Genomic DNA, 21,937 nt, shown 5'->3' with positions numbered 1-21,937 from the left:
TTAATAAAAAAATTCTATAATCATACAAATACTATGCTACACGTTTTAAAAGTTTTACAAAAATACATATATTATATTATATTTAAAATTATTATTCTTTTTCAAATTCAAATTATGTCACGTAAATTAAAATGAAAAAGTAGTTGTAACTTGGTAGACATAGCCGAATAAAGTCATCAAGCAAAAAAAATAAAAAATAAAATAAAAGAGAGTTAAGGGAGATTCGGGAATATATTGAAAGGTAAACGGTTATAGCATCGCGTCTTCGCCAAAAACAAGAGACCGTTTTCAGCCCCAAAAATTGAAGGAGCTGTATTCAGTTTGGCGCATCTCTACTCTGTCATTTTTGCCGGTAACCCCATATTTCTCTTCTCCTTGTATTATTCTTCATATTTCTTCTACTGTTTACTGTGCTTCTTATTCTAGTGTTGGAAGCTAAATTTGGAACCATCTTTTTGGTTATTACTCTTTGGAGATCAACTAATCCTAGTTTAATATTGTAAATTAAATTGGTGATATTGGTTCTAGAATTCTTTTAGTTAGTACAAGAAAAAAGGATAATTGGGTGCGCATTAACAGAGGCGGATCTAGGATAAAGTTTTGAGTTCGTACAACGATCTCAAGTTAATACAATAATAATTGAGTTCACAGTTAAATATTTAAAGATATTTAGTGAATTTCTTAATACATATAGTGTACTAATATAGTGTCTCTTGTTGCCTCTTTGAGCCGAGGGTCTCCTACACTGGGTTGTTGTTGTTGTTGTTGTTGTTGTTAATACATATAGTATATAGGATATAGGAAAATGGTACTGGGTTCACGTGAACCTATACGTTGCTAAGTAGATCTTCCTCTGGGTGCATAGATGGTAATTGAAGTCCTTTAATTTGTATGGCTTCAGTTCCCTGATTGATTTCCTGTTTTAGAAGCAAAGTTGGCTAAGTTACGTTTTTGTCAGTTCGACATTCCATTATTGTAGCTTTTGAAATAGTATAATATGAAAACGAATAAAAAGCCAGGGGAAATAGTTCAAGTAGTAAAGTGGACATTTTGGGACAATCCAAAACTATCTTGTGTGGATAAGGAGTAGTAATAGTTCTGTATTTGTTTGCACTAGGGAGAAATATTTGTAACCAGGGAAGGTGGACAGTTTTTTTAATGACGAAGCGAAAAGGAAAGTAGGGCATCTCTGCCCTCCCAGGATATGGCCCGGGTAGGGGTAAGGTCAGGGGTAAGGTCTGTGTACACATTACCCTTCCAAGACTCTACTTGTGGAAAATTCACTGGTTTTTTTTTTGTTGTTGTTGAAAAGGAAAGTAGGTCAATTTTTATTGGGGGCACAGGGAGCACTTCATTTGAATATGACTGAACTATTGTTTGAACTACTAGAACAATAATGGTACATAAATAATCAGCATTTGGTTTGAGCTTGAATTAGCTCTTCACGTCACAAATTGTATGTGAAGCACTAATTGATGGGCTGAAGAAAGACAGAAATGAAGGGGCATCAACTCTATCATAAGAGCTATAAGAGAAATAGTTCCAAATAGCTTTACTTCGTTCTGCCTGTAGAGGAATATAAATTAGTGAAAGTCAACCAGACTTTCTGAAAAACCTGCTTATTGTAGAATGCGTTCTGAAAAACCTGCTATGGAAATGGAAAGATCAAGCAGCTAGCGCAACCTAGATGATAGGTGTATAGAAGTCCATAGCATAATTTTTTATAAGAAACTAGAGAACACAAGGTCCGAAGCATAGAGTGTTTGCCGATAGTAAAGCAGAGAAAGGTACTAGCTCTGAGGCTATTATTATGCAAATACAGAAATTGTCTACTGATAGTCTTTAAGTTTCTCGCGAGATAGGAGGTTCATTGCATTTAAACCTTGATAGTGACACTTCTTATTTCTTTTTGGGAGTTTCAGACTTCTCGCTTCTTATGTACCCTAGCTCAATCACAAGCTCCTTTGTGCCCAACTTATCCTTTCTCCTTCCAGAATTCTGAAGGTTTGACATCCATATAAGCTGAATGTCCTTGAGGGTCATACTTTCGTCCAGCTTTTGCCTGCAGCATACAACATCCACCTGCACACAATAGTATAAAAGATTCAGCGGCAAAGCAGTACTCTGGCAACATTTTCTACATTTCTTCGTGTATGTATAAAACAATCTGTTTCACTGTTCTATACATGTTTATTGTGTCCTTTTAATTCGAGTCATTCAAATGTTTTGCTCCCCCTCTCGTTCATAGGTTCTATGTCTATGTTAAGTAAACATTAGTATATAATCCAAATTGAGGGCAGAAAGTTACAGTTTCCTAATCCTTGATGTAACAGTGATAGTTAATAAATGATTTTTCTATAACTAACTAGTTCAAATAAATGCAAAATTTTGACAATACATTAAGGCGGAGATTATCGTTAGTTTTCTAGTTACTGAGGAAACTGAGACAGCTCAGATGTCTATGTTCAGATTTTAATTCGTATTTTGAATTACTCAATTGTTTCCCAGCCACATGAAGGCTGACTCTTTTGTGTTTTCTCTGTAAGCTAATTCATTTAACAGATAGACTCTTGAAAAGAAAGCTTAGGTCATAAGTTTTTAAGTAATTATGGGGTGACTGAGGCATAAGTTTCTGGCCAAATTTATAGTTCACGGGTTGTTTTGCTTGTGCACTTTGTATAGTGAATTGTGTGATTCCTGTTTAAGAATTTCAAAAAGATTTGCACTTCTTTTCAAAAGTTTTCTTTTCCCTTTTGGTTGTTTTCTACATGGATAAAGGCAATACTTTCTTGATACAAAAAGGTAATATTTGAAATTATTTTAGCACTCTGCGTATAAAATCATTACCTCAGTATGATCATTTATATTTAGCTTCTGTGCGAGATACTTCTGGATTGCAGATACGGTGATCCTACTGTCTCTGCATATGATGCAAAATTAGTTATTTCATTTTACATGGTGATGACAATGAGATTTAAAATATAGGGGACAGATCAATATTGAGAACAGAAATTAAATGCTAGTGTTAGATGCTATCTCGAGAAATGCAATTAATAGCTTGGCCCCTCTTGCATGCATGTATCTAACAAAGAATTCAATCTACTCTATACTTCAGTCTATGCTAAAAGAATAGATGCATAGGTATGCATGTGAAATCTTACTTGAGATGGATATAGGACTTATTAATGGGAGGCAACCTACGCCCACTCCTGCCAAGAGTAAAAGAACAAAGTTGTGTCAGATCAGTGAAACAAGAATCTTGAGAGCGATGTGACTGGTCGGGTACGTACTTATCTCCCTGTGGTACAAGAGAAAACCAGAAAGAGCAGACTTCCTTTTGTTTTTCATCCAAAACTTGTTTTTTAGGTGTTGAAGACTCTCTGTCTTTGGCATGCTCGTCCTTATGAATGTCATCTGGCCCAATGTCTGACTTTTTCTCCTCAGTCTTACTAGTCTCACCTGGTGTAAGCTGGCGTGCTCTTCTGTTCTTGTTCCTTTTTTTCTTTTTTTGCCCTCTGATCTCCTCCGTCTTGGACTTACCTACTTCAGCATTGGTTTGAGATACACCGCAAGCAACCTGAGGCATCTTCAAAGAAACTGACTTTTATATTGAGGTTATGTGAAATACATCTAACCAACAGTAAGAACTTAAGGCCAAATTCCTTTCCAAAATATATATGCCAAATACACTGAACTTTTGATTGGAGAAAAGGAAAAGAGCCGATAACTACCTTAACTGCAGATGCAGTTGTAGAGAAAGCTGAGCTTTCTTGTGAGGACGTGCGATCTAAGGTATTTTCTTTCTCTGCATCTGCAGGGTTGTGATGAAACTTCTCCTCAGAAATTTCATGATCCTCAAGCTGATTATTAGTTCCAGCTCCTTGCTTCACATCATTAGCTTCTGATCCCAATTGCCCTTCTCCATTAAGGAGGAACTGAATTTTCTGTGCTATGGACCGTATTTTCTCATCATCTCTGTTGAAAATATGCAGTCCATTGGCAAAAAGAAGAGACAAGGTTAGTAAAAGAAAAGTAGGGGTGGAGTTTCCACCCTGGTGTGTCGTCCTTCCATCAATAGAGCATTAACTTATTGGAGTCCAGACAATCTGATCCGGCTTACATGCTGCAACTCAGTACTTTTAAAAGCGAAAAGGGCTAAAAATCCACAAGATTCATTGGTCTTGAAGCGAAAAGCGAGAAGTGAAGCACACACTTCTTTGAAGTGAAACCCACAATTTATGTAAAATTTAAAAGTACCAACATATATTAATTTAGCACTATAATAAGTAATTAAGTTGCATAAAAATAACTAGTTTCAGCATTCAGTATACAATTTGATGACATTAGTCCAATTCCTCAAAGTTGAGATTAAAAACACCGACTGCTTCCCATTTGGATCTCTTTGTGCGTCATTGTTTTAAACACACACTCTACTGAAGCACATGGCTTCACTCATGAAGCAACAACAACAACAACAACATGCCCAGTGAATTCTCACAAGTGGGGTCTGGTGAGGGTAAGATGTATGCAGTCTTACTCCTACCTTGGAAGGGCAGGGAGACTGTTTCCGATAGCCCCTCGACTAAAGAAAGGATGAAAAGAAGTAATGGCAACAAGTAGTTACAACAACATGATAAAAGAAAACCAAAGCAAAGGTAGCAACTAAATGGTAGGTAATAATAGCAATCTAAGAGTAGAAAGATATTAAACTAGCACTAATGCTACCGAACAAAGGAAAACAAAGGGGAACGCTCGCCTACCTACTAACCTTCTATCCTAATCATCGACCTCTACACCCTCCTATCAAGGGTCATGTCCTCAGTAAACATCAGTTGCGCTATGTCTCACCTAATTTTCTCTCCTCAAGCCTTCTTAGGCCTACCTCTATCCCTCCTCATACCCACCAAGGCTAACCTCTCACATCTCCTAACTACGCTTACATGCTTCTCCTCTGAACATGCCCGAACAATCTCAACCTCGCCTCCCGCATTTTATCTTCCACAGGGGCCACTCCCACCTTATCCAAATAACTTCATGAAGCGATAACGCTCGTTTTTTATTGATTCATCGCATTAGGTAATGAAGCGATAGCTTTTAATAACACTGATGCCCGTATGTGGTTAGGTATGTAGACTCAAAAAGATTGTGAGTTCTATCTGACATGATAGGTTCTTATCGACACAAATGATCTATCCAATTGCCAAACTTCTGGTGATGTGTCAGAAAGAAACTTCAGGTCCTTAAGTTCTGTGCAGCTACTTAATTATAGGTTTGCGTACCATTACTGAAGTATCTGAAGGAGAGGTCACTGTACTCATATATCCCAAAGTTCTATCGAAAATGGATATGATAGTCCAATGAAATAGTCTTGTGTGTAGAGGCAGTTTCTGCTTTAAGAAGCAATAAATCTGACTGTGCAAGCATTAAAGTACACTCCTTCATATCCTAATGAACACAGCCAATTTGAAGTGAAATTCGAAAGGCTTAAAAGCAAAAAGGATCTTTGAACTGTTGTAGGCCTGTGAAATTCTCGTTTAATTGACAAGTAATCATACTCTTAAACAAAAATGGTTGTTAAAGAACTTAACTTTGTGCTTATGAAATGAACTTCTGATTGGCTGCTGACTGTTCCTATTCTATTTCTCAGACCATAATCAACCATTTATCTGAAGTGTGTCACAACTCACAAGACTTTTTTTTTTTTGGGATAAGTGAAGCGTGTCAAAAGACTTAGGTCACATCAACTATCACATTATTTCTTATTTCTTTCTGCAGCTTCTGATCACATATTTACTTAAGAAAACATTGAGCTTTAAATGAAAGAGAAATGAGGCCAGCAATTACTTGAGATGCTTTTCAGGTGAAGAACCTAGGTCTTCCTTGCATTGTGGGCAGCACTTAGTTTCTTGAACTGCTTGATAGATGCACCTCTTGCAAACTGCAAGTAAGAAGGAATTGTTGTAAGTGTGAGATAAATAAGTTAATAATTTCATGTTCTTTCTTGATTTCTAGATGGACAAGAATCAATCATGAGGCTAATATTGATGAGAATCATAAAATTAAGTAAACAAGCTAACTGTTTTCTTTCATAAAGTAAACCAGCTAATTACCAATCTCAATAAACAAACTTATCAACAACATAAGAAAGATAATATCCATCTCAACAAATGAAAATACAAACTTTGATAGCTGAAGAGAGGCACTTCTTATTTGATAACTAGATATTTTCTTATTTCTTTATGAAGAGGGAAGCATTCTGGAAAAGGATCAACATACACCCTCCGAGTCTTAATGACCAAATCATGAGAATAATACTGCCACTTATTTTAGTTTAAAGAGCTCTTGGTCCGGAAATCTTATAGTTCTATTATCAAAAGAAAGACAATTATATTTCAAGTTTGACTGCCTATAACATATTTTTGACACTCGCCTACCTTGAAGTGCACTTTGCTAGTTGGTTTGTGGTGCTAAACATGTTAAGTATCTGAAGTTCTGTCTGGTTAAAAAGAAGAAACTGAGCTTTTCGTATTGATAATTCTATTAATTCTGTAATAGGATTGGTGGAATTGCAGCAGCTATTTCTTGTACTTTTTTGTGTACCATCTCAGTACCATTTGAATAAAACCTTTCCCTTATATAAAATATATTTTTATTAATTGTGCTACTGTATCATTATGGTAATAATATCAAAAGTGAGAAGAGTATAGACCTGTTCACACAACGTAAGTACATGTCTGTTTACGTGTGCATGCATGGAAATGCAAAACACACAGAGAAGCAACTCATTGAAGCTTACATGTGTGAAGACAAAGGTTTACAGTGGTGGCTTCTTCAAACAGTTTACTGCATAGCATACAACATAAAGCTTCATAAATCTCATTGAGCTTGCAATCCATTGATGCATCTGCTTTGACTGATTTCCCAGAGTCTTTCATTTCAGATCTTTGGTCACCCTTTGCCATATCCATTAGAGAACTTTTGTGTACTCTGTTTGCCTGCACTATGAGGGTTATTTCCAACTTCCAAAATTATTTGTGACATAGATTACTAATAGACTAGATTAGACAAGTCAGTCTTGATAACACGAAGAGTTGCGAGAGAAACCATTGATACATAGAACCATTGAACCCAAAAGACACAAACATCTGAAATTCCTTGGCCGTCGTTATGTGTTATTTGTTCATTGACTGTATGGATTAATGCATTGAAGATATAGATAATCAGTTGACAAGGATAATTATTTTCTCAGATATCAGATTCATGATTATCTCAATATGGAAAAATGTGTGGTTCCTTGCCTTTGACTCATACTTGTGTACCTAAATATGAGAAATGGAGTATGATAGAGCAATTGTTACCAACACTACTTTGCTCCAATGAAAAGATTAACAGAGACTTTTTTTTCTTGAAAAGATAATAATTGATTGACAGAGCAATTGTTAGGAACACTACATTGAATTTTTGTGAGAAGACTAAAAGATACTGTAGTTGAAACTATTCTAGATGGAATAAAGGAAGGATATATTTTAAAATAGATTATATGATTAAATCGTTTCCCCATCGGCTATACCATCTCATAACCCCCTTTAAAATCATTGTTTCAAGTCCCAATTGAGAAAGAAGAAAAAAGTCATCATTTGAATATCCTGGTGTCTAGTTGCTCTCATATGGCCCACTGGATAGGTTTAAATTGTCTACTCCTAGGGTATCTATAAATTTGCCATTTCATGTTAGTGGATTAAAGGATTCAGGTTGTACAACCACTAAGTATAACCTGGAATGAGCAAGCGATATAACATCTATTCAGTTGGACAAGCTTACAGATCTTTCGCACCTCAAATTGGATTTAGTACTAAGCTACATCAAGTTATGAATAATGTATTCCTATTTTGTATGTCGGATCTAGTATGGACCAAACTTTTGGATTCTACTCTTTAATATGATTTAGTTCTAAGCACATCTTGTATTAAGGGGACACACTATTTCTTTTAGATTCTTTTGGTAAATGTATGTCCGCTTTGTAAACTTAGGGGTCGTTTGGTAGGATGCATTGGATAAGCTAATGCATGCATTAGCTTTGTGTATTAATAATACATTGTTTGGTAGACATTTTGAACTCATGCATTAGTTATGCAAGCATTAGTTATACATCCTATTTGGTATTATCCTATGCATAACTAATGCATAGAAAACAATGGTATTAGCAATGCAATGGGTTTTAATGCATGCATTAGCTTAGTTAAAGACAAAATTGTACTTCAAAATTTATGCTTGATTAAAATATGCTAGTTAGTATATTAATGCAAGTTCAAAATAATCCAAGTAGTGAGAAATAAAATTATATCCCTAGTAAATAAATAAATACTTAACATATTTCCTTTTTTGTAAATAAATATTTAATTTTATTTTACAATATAGGTAGACAAATAAAATATTTTTTTTAAACTTTTTCATATAAAAACATTTCTCAACATATGTTTCTTTTAAAAAGTTAGAGTGTGGACTAGTTTTGAGGGCATTTTTGTAAACAAACAATTCTTTTAGAAACTGTGCAATGCTTTAATACATCAAACCAAACAATGGATAAGAAATATGTCAGCATAACTAATACCAGCATAACTAATGCAAGCATAACTAATACCATCATTACTAATACACTCTATTCAGCATTATTCTTATGTACCCTACCAAACGACCCCTTAGTGTGAGTAATGAATATGAATCATGTATCTTTTCCAATGAAGTAAAATAGTCTCTATGCAACTGTTGTGCCTATTCGGTAGGAATGAAGGTAGTAAATATGAGTTATATTCTATCAATTTAATGTAATTACTTTAAAAGCATTTTTAACATTCTTTAAGAGAATGACATTTTGAGTAGGTTTTCTGAATGTTAATGTTATCTTCTGTGGCAAATCTATCAATGGCATTTATACCTATCACTTGCCATGTAATTGTATATTCTCACATTTTTTGCGGGCATCTTTGACATTTACCCATTAATTACATAGGGGTTAGTGCTCTCTTGTTTCATACTTTTTGCAATGCTAATTAGGGTAATTAATTTAGCATAGTTGACGAGAAATTAGAAAACAGTTAGGGATTAAAGTAAATCTATGTCATCACTGAAATTTATCTCTTGGAACCAAAGAGCTTTTAAAGTCTACTCAACAGGCTTCATTGAACAAGGATATAAACAATACTGCTAGCAAGAAGGAATGTGCTAAATGAATGACTGATTCACACCCAAGGGTGTGACCAACTGGTTAATGAAGTGGGTGCAAACCTTGAAGACCAAGGTTTAAATCCCAAGTGACGCAAAAAACAGTAGGTGCCTTCTTCCCATCTGCCTAAATCTTGATGGGCAGAATTACCCGGTACCTGTGCTGGTGAGAGATAGCAGGTATCCGGTGGAATAGTCGAGGCGCGCACAAGCTGGCCCGGACGCTACCATCATTTTAAAAAAAAAAAAAAGATTGACCGATTGAGAAGAGCTCAGACCTCTAAAAGGGTAAAACCTGAGTTTAATCTGCCGCTTGAGCAACAGAGGAAAGATCAATAGTTAGTAGCAAATCTGAAAGGGAAATGTATAAAACTGAATATCATGCAGGGGGGAGAGGGGGGAGAGAGAGAGAGAGAGAAAGGGGGGGGGGGAGGGAGGGAGAGAGAGAGAGAGAGAGGAAAGAACAATTCTTACCAAGTGAATCTAGTCTAAGAAAAGCTCCTTCCTTCAAGAAAGGATTGCTGATATTTGTAGCAGCACTAGAGAGAAAATTGAGAAAAGAAATGACCCGAGGAGGGGGGGGGGGAGGGAACAAGTGTAAACCGATTCTGTATGAGAAAGAACAAGTGTAATCTGATTCTCTATGAGAAAGAACAAGTGTAATCTGACTCTATCTGAGATTACCATGATTATATGGATTTTCAGTTACTTACCTTTGGCATTTTCTTGGATGCATTTAATTCTTTTTTCCTTTTGAAATTTCACTTTGTCAAATCTCAATAAACAACTTTTCTAGCAAAAGTATTCTATCTTTTTCACAATTTGAAGACAAAATGTCAGGGTGGTGCTTTAACAGTCAGTTCAACAATTCAATTCAATCATGAATTACTTCTTGTTAGAAAGTTAGTGCACTTGCTTTAGTTTCTGATTGCAGATGTATCACAATTAAAAAATATGAAAGATGATTAATTATTGAAAGATTTTGCTAGAAGAACTTTACAATACATAGATCATCATCGGAAACAAGGAAAGGATGGTGAAAGGGAAATTTGTCCACGTGAAAATAATAATGCTTCTCTAGCAAATATTTACTTGAATGAAGAATTGAAACTTAAGGGAAGGAAAAAAATATATATATACAGTTTCTTTTAAAAAGATAAGATAAGATGCAGCTAAGTACAAACTGGATTTCTTTAGAAAACTGTTTTCTTAAATGATTAGCCTTTGAATTGTGTGTGATTCTAGAGTTTCAACTGTGGTCACACTTTTCAAATAATTCTGATGTATATGTGCTTGTCAAGGAGTGCATTGGATAGTCTTTCGGAACAAGGGGATTAGGTCACTCAATACGGTTATTTGCCTTTAAAAATATGGTGGCATGTTACACGAGTTGGAAAGAATGTATCATTCTGCTGAAAGATTTTCTTCTAGTATTTGTAATTCCTGTAAATAGATTCAGATCAGACTCCTTGTGGGAAGGTGGGAGTGACAACAGAAAGCATCATTTAGTGAAATGGTCGGCAGCCATGAAAGACAAAACAGAAGGTGGTAGGGGGGAGCTAGAAAATTGAAAATACACAACAAAATTTTATTATAGAAATGGCACCTGAGGTTTAATGATGGAAAAGACTGGAAGAAAGTTATGATTGTAAAATATATGAGATGGAATCTCCCTAGTACACAAAGCCGGTGAAGGCTCCTTATGGAGTAGCTATATGGAAGTAAAGTCAAAGTTGCTGGGAAATAGAAGAAATATCAGACTTTGGCTGGATAAATACTGCCTTGGGGGATGTTTTTCCAGATTTATATTAACTCGTCATTTACAAAACTTGTTACACGCTGCTTTTCTGAAGGTGGATGGAATCTTCTTTCCGGAAGAAATTTCAATGATTAGGAGATTGGGAATGTGAGTTGCTTAGTACAAAAATTGAGCACGGTATTCTTGTATAGTTGGTGTAAAAGGTGTAGCAGCTGATTTTGTTGATATCCTGGTTCTTTTGGACTACTTACAGGCAGAAGTAGAAGACTGGTACTGTTTGTAAAGTTAAGTACCTCCTTGGTGCTACTCATTTAACAATTTTCCTTTTGCCAAACATTTTTTTAGTTTTAGCTTGGTGAGAGAATTTCCTGATTCGTACGTATCTGTTTTTAATTAATGTAATTTTTCTTTCTTCCGAGATAGTTCAAGAGTGGCTTGGAAATGACACTCTTCTCTCTTCATAAGCATCAGGTCTTTCTTTCGGGTTGGAGGGGTGGTGGGGATGGTGCTGAGTGAGTAGATATGTTTGCTTAACTGATTACAGTCTTAAGGATTCATAAATCCTCAACCGTGAACAATTTACCACTGAGCAAGGTTTATGGTCCTTAAAATCTCTTGGAAAGTCAGATTGAATGAGCTCCTTCAGGATTTGTATCTCAGTTTGAGCTATGACTAGGTGGTTTCTTGAAGTTCAATATTTCTTATTCTAGAGCTTAACTAATTTGGTGTTCATCTATTACGATCACATGCATGTTGCTCTCACCTTTCCTTTCATGCACGGTGGACGGCAATGATAATCTTTTCTCCGTTTTCTAAGTGCATAACAGGAAAGTTTGAGGACCTCTTAGAAGCGATGACAAGATGCCTGAGTTTACTTATTATGTAGCTAGCTCTTGGTTTTGTAGTTATTGTCTTTTGCCCTGATTTTTGTAGTGCTTATCGCAACTTCTTTATATTTATGGTCCTTTACAGAAAGCTCTTACTGGTTCTCTGCAATGTGTATTCAGAAATAAGACAGTGAAACTCATTAACACATACCATGATATCTGAAAATAAATATCCCGTTCTCTTTATAGTATTGTTCAATCTGGTTAACACCATTGTGTATCTTTTGAAATAGTACGGCTATGAAGGAGAAGGGAGTCTAATCCAAACAGTGAAACGAATTCATGCATCTGTTTGTATTGTCATTCTCTTTTCTTTTTCTTCTATGGAAGAGGAAATTGATGTCATAGTTGGATCATTTAGGGGTGGGGGTGGGGGGGATTATGCATTTCTGTAATAAACTTTTTGTATTACTCAAACCATCTATATTGAAAATTTTGTTTCGTACCCTACTTTTTGGGATATGTTTGTTCCTACAAACTGCTGATATTTCGTGTGATGAAGTTTAAGCCTTTGCCTTTCTCATAAACTTGCCATGACCATGAGTTTTTCATGTACTTTGGGGGTACCACTAGAGTTTGAAATGATCCGGATGCTTCAGTTATGGATTCGCAAGTTATCTCATCTCTTATTCGTTACTCCGTAGTTTCCCAGAATAGCTTAATTAATTTTCTGTTAACTCACCGTGTCCGTTAATTTTTCTTTACATGTTAGGTATAAGGCTTCAATAATGGAGATGATAGCAGGAAGGAGAACAAGGTGAGCTCAGATACGCCATCGATGAGAGGAGGAGAAAAGGAAAAATTTAAGGCATCTGATGATCGAGAAGGGGATGTTGACTCCTCCTCATTATGAAGAAGGGTGGGTTCCAAAGAGAACTGCACCAACCAAAGCTTTGACGATTTTTGTTTTCCGCCAGACCACCGTCTTGACCTTCGATCGTGCCACAAACACGGGCAGATAGGTGGTTACATGGAGGGCCTGCCTTTCCAGTCAATCTCCGGCAGCTCATTGTTCTCTATTGGTGCGTGCATTTACTTTAAAACTCTCTGAAGTTCGATTTTAAGTGTATGAAAACGAGCTAGCATTTGAATCCTTCTTCCATAATTTTCTCTAAGATTAGGTATGATCTACACTAGCTTCAAAGCAAAAAACATTAACATTTTCACAAGAAACTAAATACTCATTTTCAAGTCCCATTATAGAAATTTTCCATATGTATCATCTCAATCCTGAGCCGGGGGTCAATCGGAAATAGTCTCTCTACCTTCATGAGGTAGGGGTAAGGTCTGCGTACACTCTACCCTCCCTAGACTCCACTATGTAGGATTACACTGGGTTGGTTGTTGTTGTTGTTGCATTATCTCAATCCTCATGCTTTAGTATTTAAACATCTTTTTTTATTCTTGTTTACAAATCCAAAGCTTGATTCTTACGAACTCGAGTATGTTACTTTTGTTGCATTGTCAACTTGCAACTTAAAAATTCCATTGATAAAATTTAACTTCTATTATTACGTGTAGCCTTAGACTAAGGAGCTATTAGCAAATATGCATACTGCTAGGATAGAATGAACTTGGCCAGTTAAAGAAAGTAAATCTACCAACTTGAGAATCTTTATTTGCAAATCTAAGAAATCTCACAGTACTGACTGAGACATTTCTCCTAAACTAGTTGGGTTCGCTATGTGAATCGTCTATATCTATTATGCTTTATTCGAACCTCTTTCATATGTTAAATTAGTCTTATATTTACTAGCCAGATATATTTGCAATAATATATACCGTAAAAGCATCCAAAATCCAGTTTGGATTATATTGTGCAGGAAATTTTCAAAGGTGAACTAACAGGAAGAAAGTCATCGCATCTACAAGCGAAGATATAACACATCAGATGAAATGTGAATCCAAAAGGTGAAGAATTTCAACTGTATTTATTGTTAGAAAAGTTGTGTAGTTTCTCAAAAGGAAGTTGTCCCTCGTGGATTAGGAAGAGCTGTCTTTTTCATTTTATAATAATGAGTTTGTCCTTGGTTGCTCTTGTAGAAAGCTAGTAAAAGGGAGTGGGCTCGCGCACGTGAGAAATGCTCTTGAAGGCAAAACTAGTCGATTTGCCCCTCATGCATACAAGATACATCTGGGGCCTAGTTCAAATCTAGTTGCCCAAAAATTATTTTTGACATTTGAGCATACCGGAAAAGTGTCTAAGTACATATGTTTACAAGGATATGTCCAGATATATTCCCTATGAGATTAATTATGTTGTAATTCTAGAATTATAACCTTTGGTCTTTTATGAGAATTAGTCAGCCCCATAGCGTTCATATTTTCTCCACTCCTAAATATTGGTTCCTTTGAGAGAGACCACTACATAAACTTTCTTCTTCTCTATTCTGATCTTTGCCTGTTTTTTTACTCTGAAATCTTTGTTGTTTTTCTTGATTTATATTAGAAGAGCTTGTCGAATTTTAAGCTTTGAAGAATTTCCGTGATATTTCCAACATTTATTTCAAGCAATAAATTACCAAATATTGACTCTTGTGATTAGTTTATTGAGTAAATTGAAAATTTCCTTTGCACTCCCGAAATTAATGACAAGGTTAATCTCATGGTCTTCTTTTTTTCGTTTTAGAGGAACTTAAATTATAAAAACTTCATATTGAGGCAAAACATTCATTTTTTAATTGAATTTTGATACAGTTACTCGTAGAAAAATGTAAAAACTCGAATAAGAAAGGAAAGTATGATGTTAAAATTGGGTTGTGAAAGAACTAGACCAATGTGAAATCACTTAAATACACACCACATGCTTTTTCATAACTAATTTTTATTTTGTTTTCATATCTTTTCCCTTGAACTTTATATTAGATGCAGCTTTATGATGGTGGTAGCTAGGAGTGGCAAACGGGAGGGTTGGATCGGATATGGTTTGGATCGAAAATGGGTAATAAAAAATAGATAAATTATCTGACCCGACTCATGTTTAATACGGATAAAAAAAGGGTTAACCGACGGATAATATGGGTTGGGAGAATTCTTAGCCTCCCTAACTTGAAGAACCCCAAGTTGAGGCTTTACAAATGTAAAAGTTAGACCAATTAGTTATTCATTGGTTATCCATTTTCTAAATGGATAATATGGTTCTTATCCATATTTGACCCGTTTTTAAAAAGTTCATTATCCAACCTATTTTTTAGTGGATAATATGGGTTGTTAACTGTTTTCTTTTAACCATTTTGTTACCCCTAGTGGTAGCCCATTTTCTTCCACTCATGCTAAATATGTCTAAGCTAAATAATTCTCTATTCTTATTTATCCAAATCTTGATAGACAGAATTATTTGATAATTGTGTTGGTAAAATATAACATGTATTCAACGAATTAGTTGAGGTTGGTGTACATTGATACAAAATTATATTCAGTTGCGGATCTGGGATTTCGAGTTCGTGAGTACTTAACATTTTTGACGTAAGTACTACCAATCACATTGTATAAGTACACAAGTATTTGGATACGACGATAAAATTATTAATGAAAAAACTCATAATTTTAATATTATGGACGCTGCGAAATTGCAATGGATAAGACAACTAACGTGAAAAAATTAGTGGGTTATACCATTCTAGAGGACCACTTCGTCTTCCAACGAACTTTGAAGTCGTTTCTAAGTAGATTTTCGTTTTCTTTCTTTGTCATAGTGAAATAAATGAAAGTTAAAAAAAAATTAAAAAAAAAAAAAGTTAAAACATAAGTCAACGACAAAGAATAAAAAAATAAGTAGTATTGGATCAAGATAGTGGATAGTGAAAGAACAAAAATGTAGATATAACTGAATGGGGCAAAAGAAAAAAGATTGATAATGTAAGGAAAATGCCTCCTAAAAAGGAGGTGTTAGAAGTGAGAATCGAACTCCCAACAGCCCAAATTTCATAGCTTTCCAGAACCTTTTCTTGACCAAAGCAGACATCAAACCTTTTGTTACATGGGTGATAGATAACTTATTATATTAATTTCGTTAAATTTTTAATGTAATACACATACTCTTTGCCAAGGTCAATGGGCGCTTACGCCCCCAAATTTGATATGTACATCCGTCACTTATTATGTTATATTATCGAAAACAGTCTCTCTATCGCCATAAGGTTGGGATAAGGCTTTCATACACACTATCTTCTTTATACTCCACTTATGAGATTTTATTGGGTTTGTTATTGAAATGTATAAACTGTTTTTTTCCAATGGTTTGGTAATCCTTATATATTATTCATATAAATTTGGTATAATGTATATAGAAGAAAATATTGGATAAACTCTTTATATACGAATATAATACAGAATATATATGTGTGTGTTATATTATTGGAACATTTATCTGTTTCTCTTTTGTTGTCATTGCCTCATTCTTTTTTTCCTTCTCTTTTACTCATTTTTTGGCTTTTCCCTTATTTTTTCCATCTATGTGTTACATATTACAAAACCCAAATATCACCAAATAAATTCTCTTAATTACATTATTATAGTAATGCCTATATTAATGCTTACTACATTTATGTTGCCTAATTACTATTTGTTGAGAGTATCAGAAAGGCATGATTACAATTAATATCTTACTCGGGTGTCTATAAAAAGGGAATGCCAAATTCTTTAACACTGAATTACTCTCATATTCTTTTTATATATCGAAAATGATCTCATCAAATTTACAAGATTCAACAAGGTGATATTTTCCTCCTCTATTTTTTGTCCTTTGTTTCATTTTTTATTCTTTGTTAGTTTGCCAGAAGGGGGTCTTTAAATACATTCCAGGTAAAATTAAATGAGTTTTTTTGTTAAAAATTAATACTATTATATATTCTTCTCTTATTTGAATAAAATGGGATTTAGTGAAAAATATAATGAGGGAGTTGATTAATCTTTAGAATTGCGATGAGTCTGGAGACTTTTCGTTTTTCACTAAGATGACATTTAAACTTGATTTTAGTTTTATTTCTACAATAACAATTTCAGAAGAATATTGTATTTCGCACTTTTGGACTTTTTCTTTTCTCTCTCATAATATTTCTGTTATGTTTTATAGTGAGTTTTCTTCTTTGTAAATTTTATCGAGAGATAAAAGATAAGATTCTTCATTTGTATGCAAAAAGTTAATTTTATAAGTATTTTACATTGAATATTTTTGTTTTCTTAAAACAAAAACGTTTGTATATGACAACGTAGCTTTAAATAAATCGATATTGAAGCAAATGTATGATGTCTACACGCATTTCTTTCTTATAGAAGAAAAAAAAACGATATTTAGGTCCCATACTTCTCACTTCAAATCACTCACAAAAATTCAAAAATAATCCAAAATTATATTCATATCTAAACACAACTCTAACTTTCAAATATTATTTTCACTTTAAAAAAATATATTTTTTCCTGAATTTTACAATTCTTATGTCCAAACGCCTACTTAAATTCTTTATTAGCTTATTGATCTCTTCGTGAATTCACAAATATTTTTTACAAATGCACAAAGCACGAATAAATTTACTAGTAATAAGTAAATTAGATACCAAATGAGAAAATCTGATTTGTAACATTATCTAAGAAATAATTGTTTCTTTTCTATTTCTAACTTTAATTTATTTTCATAGGTGGTGTATGACTTTCTCCGGTTATCCTAGTGAATAAGGGAATTATTAAAAAGAAATAATATGGTAATTGCATAACTAGTATAATAAAAGAAGAAAATGTTGTTGCAGAAATTATATATTGAATATAACCAAGATAAATTTCAAAAATCAAATCCATATTATATTTTATCCTTTATTACTATAAACTTAATTAGTTGCTTTTCCTTCAAAATACTTCTCTTGTTATAAATAGTTGTATACTTTGTTATACTTTCAAACTAAAATAGTGAATTAAAGATTCATTCACTCATCTTTTCTTACGGTAGCCAAAAACTCTCTCTCTCTCTCTCTCTCTCTCTCTCTCTCTCTCTCTCTCTCTCTCTCTCTCTCTCTCTCTTGTTTTTCCCTTTAATTCATTATGTTTGTTTGAAAGTATAACAAAGCATACAACTATTTATAATAAGAGAAGTATCATGAAAGAAAAACAAATAATTAAAGTAATTGTAGTAATAAAAAGACAAAAAGCGACACATAGTATAGATTTGGTTTTTGAAATTTGTCTTGATTACATTCAATATATAATTTCTGCAATAATTTTTTCTTCTTTTATTAAACATTATTTCTTTTTAATAATTTTCTATATTCAGTAGGAGAACTGTAGAAAGTCATATAACGATTATGAAATGAATAAACATGTTCAGAATTTAAGTTAGAAATAGAAAAGAAGCAAATATTCCACGGATGATATTACAAATCAGATTTTCTCAGGCGGTATTTGGTTTACTTATTGACTAGTAGACTTATTTGCGCTCTACGCATTCGTAAAAAATCATTGTGAATTCATGAAGAAATCAATATGCTAATAACCTTTTTAAATATCATCTTCTTTTCCTATAAGAAAGAAACCCGTATAAACATCATAGCATAAAATTATAGATTTACTCAATTACACAAGGTCCATATAATTGAATTTTCCAATTATGACAATGTAATTTCAAGGAGATCTTACAATTTATGTAAAGCGACTTTTGTTTTGTCCCAGCACTTCCTACAAACGTAGCATCCGTTTAACTTACAGCTTGTTTGGTTGTTACCCATCGTTTTATAATGTATCAAGAATTACGCATAAAAATAATTTAAGAAAATTCCTATCTACTAATTTATCACCAAATATGTCTTATAAATAGATTAAGCAATTAAATTCTGGAGTTGGAAGAGGCAGAAGTTCTGAAAAAGGGGACGAAGACAAAGCAGGATATAAGTGGGAGATTTTGGAGGTAAAATAAATAAATAAGGTAAAGGGTAAAATAGAATTATGGAGTAATAAGTTAGGGCATAAGTGGAAAGAAAAATAGGAAACAATCCCACCACACCAAATCGATTGTTTCAAAAAATGGGACTTTTTATTGTTCGGAATAATGGAATTAACAATATAATATAACCAATTTTAATGAAACAATCAAAACAAACATTATTTTGGGATACCGATACAATGAGTAACAACCATCCAAATGAGCTGTTAGCAACTTGATCGGCAACCATTATGGAGAAAAAGCAAGTGACTTCATGGGCGTTTGGACATAAGAATTGTAAAATTCCAAAAAAAAAAATTGAAATTTTTTTCAAGTGAAAAAAGCATTTGAAAATTAGAGTTGTGTTTGGACATGAATATAATTTTGGGTTGTTTTTGAAGTTTTGTGAGTGATCTGAGTGAAAATTTTGAAAAATAATTTTTAAATTTTTTGAAAAATACCAAAATTCATTTTCAAATTTTATGATCAATCACTAATTTCGAAAAAAGTGAAAAAAATCTTATGTCCAAACAAGCCAATGTATATTGCATACCTAAGATGTCCAGTGATGCTATTTACGGTATGATCTCTCTGTAATAACTTCCTTATATAACAACCTCTCACTATAAAAATTGAGTTTTATTCGGAATTGATTTTTTAAGTTAACCTTTCTAAAATAGTTTTTTACTTATAACATCATCATCCATACTAATAGTAGAACGCTCTTTGTATAATTACCTCTAACCATGTAGATTCTCTAACATTACTAATAATAATTCTAAAAATCTGCGCTGCAAAGTTTCCATCTTGCATAATGGAGTACTTAAGATTTAAAAATCTGCATGATACGGGCAAAATTAAATTATCAAATTACCTATTAAAATCTGAGTGACAATTCTACCCTACACTAAATTCCATCAAACAAATTGTTAATCTTGTTATTACTCAATATTTTTGGCTTTTCCCTTATTTTTTCCGTTTATGTGTTACATATTACAAAATCCAAAAGTCATCTATTAAATTTTCTTAATTACATTATAGTATAGCCTATATTAACGCTAATTAATTACTACATTTATGTTGCCTAATTACTCTTTATTGAGAGTATCAGAAAGGAATAATGTAAATTCTTAACACTAAGCTAGCGTTTGGCCATAGGTTCCCAATTTGTTTTGAAAAATCTGATTTAGGTGAAGTTTGGTTTGAAGATGAAAATGTGTTTGGACATACATTTTCAAAACATATTTTCCAACTTTATTTTGGAAAAACATGTATATAATTCCCAAGTTTTGGGATTTTGGCCCAAAATCAGCAATTGAGATGATTTTGAGATTTGGGATTTTGCCAAAATGTGAGCAAAATTTATGGCCAAACATGAGTTTTAAAAATAAATCCCAAATTTATTTTGGCAAAACTCACCAGAGGAGGACTAATTCTTTTGTGGAATGGGGTCTTAAGTACATTCTAGGTAAATTAAATGAGTTTTTTTAAATAAAAAAAATTATTACTATTATATATTGTTATATCTAACTTCTAGATTAATATTATGACAAATTCTTTCAAAAACGCTCATATATGATATATGTATTAAACTATGTTTTGCTTTAAATAAATCAATATTTATGCGCTAATATATAAATTGAATGTATGTTGTTTATAAGCGTTTTCTTTCTCATAGAAAAAAAATATGGTATTAAATTATTTATTAGCCTAGTGATCTCTTCGTGAATTCACAAATATTTTTTCAATACCACCTTAGAAATCTATATATATATATATATATATATATATATATATATATATATATATATATATATATATAAAGGAGGGAAAAAGAATGCTGACTTGGCAACTCTCTTTGGCTAAAAAAGCATTTATCTTTTTTCTTAATTTTTTGCCTTTTTTCTCTTGCTTTTCTATTAAATATATATTTTCTTCTTTCCAAGAGAAAAAGTGAAATGGTTGTTATTACAGTTGTAACTGGTGCAATTAATCATAGTACTCATAATGCTAATTAAACTACAATAATGGTCGGCAAACGTTACAATTTATTCTTATTACCCAACTTAAATTATCAATTTTATTGGTTACTTTCTTTTTTTTTTTACTATAAATACTAAGTCATATCTTCTCCATCACATAAATCTCTTCTCTTCATCTATAGTCATTCATTTTCATTGTCTCTTTTTTATTTGAAGCTCTCTCTATAGAAAGATTTGTTTTCCCTCCCAAAGGTTCTTTCATCTTAAATCTTTTGGTTGTTAGTTATGGAATGGGAAAGAGAAGAACATATGTCGCTACAAGTGACAGTATCTGGGGAGTCATAATAAAATCAAGGTCAAATACAAGCTTGATGAAGACGCTATCATCAACGATGTATGCATATTTTGTTACTCTTAATCTGCCGCAGTCTTGTAATTGTAGTGTCTAAGTGTGTGTGTGTGTGTGTGTGTGTGTGTGTATATATATATATATATATATATATGTATGTATGCATGCATGTATGTATGTATGTATGTATGTATGTATGTATGTATGTATGCATGTATGTATGTATGTATGTATGTATGTATGTAGGCATATCTGAATGAGGAATTAATCAAGAGAGTATTAATTTTTTGAAATTTTTCATAAGTTTGGTAAGAGGGGGATTGGTTATTTAAGGAAGGGTAATGATTTCTGATTTTATGGAGGAACTGAAGAGTATGAAATATTAGAAAGAAAATGAAATAAGAAGATAACATAAAGGAAAAAATGTGTATTCTGGCTACAACTTTTTATATATTATATTTTGTTAAACATTTCAATGTATAACTTTTATTTTTAATATCAGATTACTTTTATGAAGAGATGTGTGAGAGAGAGAGGAGGGGGGGGGGATGAGTGGGAAATATAATTAAGATTATATAAAAATTATTTTTTGACTTTTTTTATGTAGTACAAAGTATAATATACAAAAAGATTAATTAAGAGAGAAATTGACTTAATTAGTAAGAGCATAAAGGAGAATTGACTTAGGTTATTTAAGGAAGGATATACGGAAAATAATGTTAGAATGAAGTAAAATAAATAGTATAAGGAAAAGAGGTAGGATGAAATTATCAAAATGAAAAACGATAGAAAAAAAAAAAGATTAAAAACCAAAAGATAGATTATCAACAA

The 21,937-nt window shown here is 33.0% G+C and overlaps 1 long non-coding RNA gene across 1 annotated transcript; it reads left to right on the top strand.

Moving 5' to 3' along the window:
- The first annotated feature begins 241 nt into the window (after positions 1-241).
- On the top strand, positions 242-14,285 carry LOC104232935 (uncharacterized). Its single transcript, XR_011400446.1, has 4 exons — positions 242-352; positions 12,581-12,890; positions 13,692-13,779; positions 13,912-14,285. It is a non-coding gene; the product is annotated as an uncharacterized lncRNA (long non-coding RNA).
- Positions 14,286-21,937: the final 7,652 nt, after the last annotated feature.

The sequence above is a fragment of the Nicotiana sylvestris genome, chromosome 6, assembly GCF_000393655.2.
Source record: "Nicotiana sylvestris chromosome 6, ASM39365v2, whole genome shotgun sequence".
Lineage (NCBI taxonomy): Eukaryota > Viridiplantae > Streptophyta > Magnoliopsida > Solanales > Solanaceae > Nicotiana > Nicotiana sylvestris.
This window is presented reverse-complemented; position numbering and strand designations above follow the sequence as displayed.